We start from the raw sequence: 6,720 nt of genomic DNA, 5'->3' as shown, positions 1-6,720 counted from the left end.
GGAGGAGGAAGGGAAGAGGAAGTGTTATTTCCCTCCAGGCTGTAGTCACCAGAACCATACAGATAATACTGACCATTCATTGGGAATATTTATTGTCATCTCCTTTCCTGTTGTGTTTGTAGAACGGGAAGTGAAGGGAAATGTCCCTAATGTATCACAGCCGTAAAATAAAGCTGACAGGCTTTACCTTTATGACCCATTCAGACTGATACCATCTGTTCATGGCTCCCTGCTGCCCCTCTGTAACTTCTATGCTATCAGGCCTTGGATTCCGACTACATCCCATCCTCCTCCAGAGGAGGAAAAGTGTGCTGCCCCAGGAGAGGGGTGCAGCCTGTACATCGCTATGGGGCCTAAAAAGCCTAAAGCGTACCTAAACTCAGAAATTTCACTTTACATAAAAGGGTAGGCAAAACTTTTATGCAAAGTTAAAGTTCTGTTTGTTTTTTAAGTGCAACACCCTTTTTTTTAAACACTGCCTCCTAATTCTCAGCTGCCTAGGCAATTGAGAAAGAATGGGAGTGCAAAGCCTTCTGGATACCTACGTCAAGCATCCCGGGATGCTCTTGGGTATTCCTTTTGCACATGCCCGAGCAAATCGGGCATGCACAGAAGGAGCCTTTATGTAAGAAGGGGAAAAAGTTGCCGATCTCATGCATGCGCAGTGAGATTGTCAAGTTTTTTTTTCAAACCTATGTCGCCAGCAGAAGAGACCCGATATATAGGATCTGGATTGAGAACGGTGTTTATCGTGCTTTCCATTTCCTGCATCATTCCCGCTGGTCCACTACGGACCAGCTTCAAGTAGACCACTCCCTTCCATGTCTGGATAACTGGAGGACAATACAGTTTATGTTTTTATGTACGTATACAATTTATTTCTCTTTTCCATTTATCATTACATGGCATGCTATATGTTCTCTCAAGTTGCTAGATATGACTATTTCTGTAAAATTGTATGCCTTTTCACGCTTTTATTTGCTTTTGCCATCTGTATACACTGGTTTGAGCTCTGTAATTGTCTGTTTTTATTGGTTGCTAATAAAAAATAAATAAATAAATAAAAAAAAAACCTATGTCGCCCGATCTTGCGCCGGGGTCAGGTGACATAGAAGGAAGAGACGAAGATGGTGGTGCGCTTGCTCGGGGACCAATGCCAGGATGACACAGGACCCAATGGAAGACATCTCCAGATTGATCGACTGTGCTGCGGGATTGAAGGTAAGTAGATTTTTTTGTTTTAGGCATTTTTAAGTTTACTTCCTCTTTAAGGGGGCCCACGAAGCCCAATGTGTCCCATAATTTTTATTATAATTTGAACATGTATTTATTTATTTATTGAATTTCCTTTTTTTATATTTTTTTAAATTTTGCAAGTCTGTTTAGTTTCAAAATTAAAATGGCACGTGGATCACAGGGTACTTGACAGCGGTCAACAGTTTACGACATAAGAGACATTTATGAAGGCCGCCCTGGAAGAAAAGTCATGTGGTCTACAAGGGTATTCCCTGCTCAGTCAGAAGTTTCCGGGCGCAGTGAGAAAAAAGTCATGAAATACGTCACGTAGTCGCTGCGTTCTGAGACACCGCAAATTTGGGAAAGGGGACTAAGCATTCAATATTGAGTCTGATCTAGCAAAACAGATTAATTTTATTTATGTAATTCAGAGTTTCGCCAGGAAAGTACCTTTGTTCGACAGACAATAAATACTTTTATAAATGTCTTTTACTATTATAAATATATTACTTTATTATTACATTTATACCTATACATACTTATCTAAATGTATCAATGTAATCTACAATTGCTGGAAATAAATATTATTATACACACATACATGTGTTTGTGTGTATTTGGTATAAAGGCCCACACACCTTCTTTTTACCGGGGCCCGGATTTTCTCTCGGCGGCCATGGCTGCACCTCTACCATAGCCAAATTCATGTACAAAATGATTCCCAAGTGCTCCCAACACCAGGGTCAGCCACAAGTCTGAAATGACCTTTACCTTTTCTGTCCAATGTGAAAAAGAAGCTTTGATTGTGAGTATCTAAACCCAGGAACAAAAGCAGATTTGAAGAGTTTTACACTTGATAGTGTTAAAACAACAATGAACTCAGAGTCTTCCACAAAAAAAAAACTAGAAACGAATTGGAAAAGGAAATATGTTTTCTATCATTGTAAATCCATAAATTATGTATTTTCCATGTATCTTTGCCATTTCTTGTGTCCCAGGCCTCCATGTTTACTATGGGCAAGTGAAGCTGCTCAGTAGGGAGGTCTGTCACTGAGTTATCAATTAGGGGTCTGTGTGCTTTCAGACTATTTGAGCCCCTGTGAGAAGTGGCTGTTACCTTTACCCAACACTCCACCATGGTGAATAGCAAAACAAAACCCTGCAAACTTGAACAGTCCAGAGAAGAAGAAACAGCTGGCACAGCTATTGCTGGACGAATGTATTCACCTGATACAGACATGGGGTGCACACGTCTCTTTCCCAGCCCAGTGCCAAAGGGATGGGTAGGTGAGCTATCTGAATAGGGTTCTGTAGGACTGTACAAGCTTCCTTGAGGCTGAGTAGTGGCCAATGTCCTCATGCAGTGTCCACACTGCTATGTCTGCCCCTGGGTCTGAGCTGTTTGGTGAGTGAATGGGGTGCAAAGTTTCAGCGGATAGTGGCCCAGGCTTAAATTTTGCATCAGGCATCCAGCATAATCTAGTTCTTTCCAACTCAGCCTGACTGTATCTCTCACTGTGGGAGTTTGCAATTACAGCAGGAATGGTGAGGCTTTCTGATTAGTCCGTCAAAGAGACATTTTAAAGTTAATCTTTTTAAATTTAATACAAAAACATGGACTATTGAACACACATATTGTAGATGTACAGGTGGATTTGTGTAAACCGTCTGATCTTTGCCCTTGTGAACATCTTGTGTCCTCCTTCCCACAGCTGTGCAGGTGGGAGTGACCTGATAAGAAGAAAGTTATGGCTCTTATGTGTCATGAGAAAGAAAGCAGCTAGTACAATACAAAATATATTCTCATACTAACAATGGCAAGTTATTTTCATATTATAATGTAACAAGGAGGTTTGATCAAGTGAGCTAGCAATGATAATGTAACGATTTGATTGGGTAAGATCAGTGTATAATTGTTACCTACAGATATCATACAATTCAGTGCTGACACTGACATTTTCTGAATGCACATAAAGAATTGTCAGCTTTTCCCTGCCTAACTCTTCCCATTTTGAAGATATGACAATGTGCTCTCCCTGGGGTAAACCAAGTCGCCTGATCTTGCTGATCACTACTATACTACCTACTATACTACTACTCCAATTCCAATAAATCTGGGCCACTCATATATTTGCCCTCTGTGTGACAAAGTATACTTATTGCCAATTCAATTAAAGTGATAGACACGTTCTCTCTCATTTCATTGCATTAGGCTACGTACACACGTCAAATGATTCTTGTTTAATACGAGAATCTGGCATGTCTAGAACGCTCCTCCGACGTTGTTCATGGAACCATCCTAGAGAATCCACGAACGGCGAACGATTGTAATACAAGTGAAGGGGAGAGAGCACAGCACAGGGATGCTGCTCGCTCGTTCTCCCCCTCCCCTCTCCATAGAGCAGAACGGTGCTGTATGTACAGTGCTCATTCATGCATCTTTCAGTCTTTTGTCTTTGGAAAGGACATTTATTGAACGTGTGTACCTAGCCTTATTTACTTCTCTTTATAAACATCAAACAGCTTTAGTCAAATATTCTGGTTTCCTTTCTAACTCATTTCCAATTAGATGAGGGACTCACCAAGGTTACCCTTTGTCCCCAGCCTTGTTTTTTGTTGCACTTGAACCTTTATCAAAAACTTAAAGAGCATGGAAGTAGGGGCACTCCACTTAAAACACAATTTATACACTGATGACATTATGCTTACATTGACTCAACCGTTCTAACCTTCTACAAACATTAGAAGAACCTTTCATCTTTCCCCTGCCTTAGGGTAAACATAAATACAACAGTGGTTCTTAATGTTAAACTGCCAACTCTACGATAAACTCATGTTTAAGATACTTTCTCTTTTGCCTTGGCACCCACAGCAATCCACCACAGAAAATTATACCCCCTGTCTCTTGGCTCATCCACATAGTTTCTATCAAGAAGACATGGCTGTCCAAACTCCCCAGGACCCTACTAGTGGCTATTCTGTCTTACTGGTTACACAGCCAACATAATAAAGTCAATTTCATTGTATGTCAGAGTAAGGGACCTCATGTTACTGGAGTAATACTGTAGGCTCATGGACATTCAGAACCATTACCTGGACATGCGTTTACCCTTACTTATTTCCAGCTCTCACTCCTTCTTACTATGGTCTTCCTCCCCTGCCTGCTGGATACTGCCTGTCTCCAAACCGAAGCCTGTCTTTTGCTCCTACCCGGATAGGGTGACCCTCGGGGTTGTGACTTGGCGGCAGTTTGCAGCAAGTAGCCCGGTGGACTCTGAGATTATTAGCCCATCACCCCATGCAGGGTGCCCTGGTGAAGAAAAGGTGTCACTTAGACTGCACACCCCAGGTGATATCAGGCTACCTGCCTGAGAAGACCTTAACATTATTACTTAGTAAATACAAAAGTCAGATTCGAGTGTAACTTTATCTTAGTATATATAAAAAATATGTTTCAAAATCATCCACAGACTCCTAAAACATCACTGTACACATCACTGGCTTATAGATATTTTGCCTGTAAAACTGTAAACATAATGATGGTAATACAGACAAAAACAAATGTTGTTTGCATTGTGGTTACTCAAAAAAAATTATTATTAAAACAATGTAGTATCTAATGGCTTATTGTATAATTTCTTTCTTCCAACATGAAATATTTAAATGAATTTTAGAATTTGAGTTGTTGGCTTGTTAGCACTGAATACTTGACATGTAGTACATTACCAGTACATTACAGAAGTCTAATCATGCTGTAAAAGTTTGAACTGAGCTTTTTGTTGCCTAATGTCTTAACTGTGTACTGTAGATCTCCTTTATGTATAGCAATGTGGAAACTTCTGCACTATAATGTAAAAGATCTGACAAACTTCCTTCTAGCTACATCCTGCACTAACCACACTGCTTGCAACTAAATATGGCAAGTTTCATTTTGCAATATGTGATAGCATCCGGAGAGGAGACAGCATATGAAGGATATGAATACAAGAACAGAGCCTTAAAAGTAAACTTGGGACATATTAGTATGTTGCTGCTATTTAAATATAGAATATAAATAAATCTAATACTTTGTTTGTTGTTTGCTTTGTTTATACTAGTTTGCTTTGTGTATTCTGTAACATTGTTATACACATTTGCTGTTACTTAGAAACTAAACCCTGTAGTTACCTTCCCCAAAAAATGTCTGTCTAGGTTTATAACTGCAGCTTTCTGGAAACTACTTTGTAACAATCATTGCAGTACCTAAATAGCTCTTAGTTTACAAAGTATGAAAAGTTTCTAACAATGAACTCTTTTAGCAAACCATTTTCTCACACTTATAATATCATTAAAAAGCCTAATGATAGTGGGTGGTATTGTAAAGTTTTGTGTATGAGGAAAAAAAACTATGCAAAGTTTAAGAATCAAAAACAATCGGTCATTAATGATATTTCTTATTATTAGGATTAGAAAATGTGACCATGATTAGCTATCGTACATTGTATCAGGCCCGAGGAGAGGGGGAGTACAGCTGGTAAATTGCTCTGGGGCCTATGAAGCTCAATGGGGCCCATGAAGCCCAACGCGTCCCATCATTTTTATATATATATATATCATTTTATATATATTATATAAAGATTTCTTGGACTCAATACAGCTATTTTGTATTGAATCCAATACAAAATTATTTAAATTTCCCATCGTTCCTCCCGCCCGCACCAATGCAGGCAGGAAACCCCAGAAATTGTCTCTGCACACACCGGGAGAAGATCGGAGGGAGAAGACATGTCCGGAGGAGCTGCGGTAACCAGCAGAAAGCCGGGGGACGACAACGGAATAAGGTAAGTGGGGTTTTTTATGTTTTAAGCGACCCAGAGTGTGACTCGGGATTACCGATTTTTGCATAGAAAATCTAATCCAAGTCACACTCAGGATTAACGCTAGGAGGGTTAAAGTAATTTTTATTGTATTGCAAGAACTTTCGTGTACAAGATCATGAAGTGTTGAGTGAGGATTGCAGATAACATTACCTAAATATTGTAAACATTTTAGCAGTCATTTCTACTAAAGTATTTTTCATCATTTAATCCAGTTTTATAACAGGTTCACTTCAACTGTTTCCCAACTTTGTTCTGTAAATTAACATTCCTCAGCAGAATGCCCTGTCCCGAGGTAAAGTTCAGTTTATGTCCCCCATACGACAGCTAGGAAAATGCCCTGGTGCCCACTGATAACTGCCAGACAGCATTGCATTGCAGCAGGCAGTGTGCTGTATGTAGACATTAAAGTGCTGACCACCAAGCCATCCATGGGCATCCCCATTTTTCAAAATTCCTAAATATTTTTTTAATACAGCAATTGTATCTGATCAGTACAGTATTAAGCAAAGTAAGAAAAGAAAACACAAACCATGTATTTCTGTTCACATGCAAGTGTTTACCCTGGATCACATATAGTAGGTAGCTTCTTCTCCCCCTTGGAACTCCCTCTTCCCATAGTCTTGGC

Source organism: Pyxicephalus adspersus, chromosome 1, assembly GCF_032062135.1.
Source record: "Pyxicephalus adspersus chromosome 1, UCB_Pads_2.0, whole genome shotgun sequence".
Taxonomy (NCBI): domain Eukaryota; kingdom Metazoa; phylum Chordata; class Amphibia; order Anura; family Pyxicephalidae; genus Pyxicephalus; species Pyxicephalus adspersus.
Note: the sequence above shows the minus strand (reverse complement) of the source record.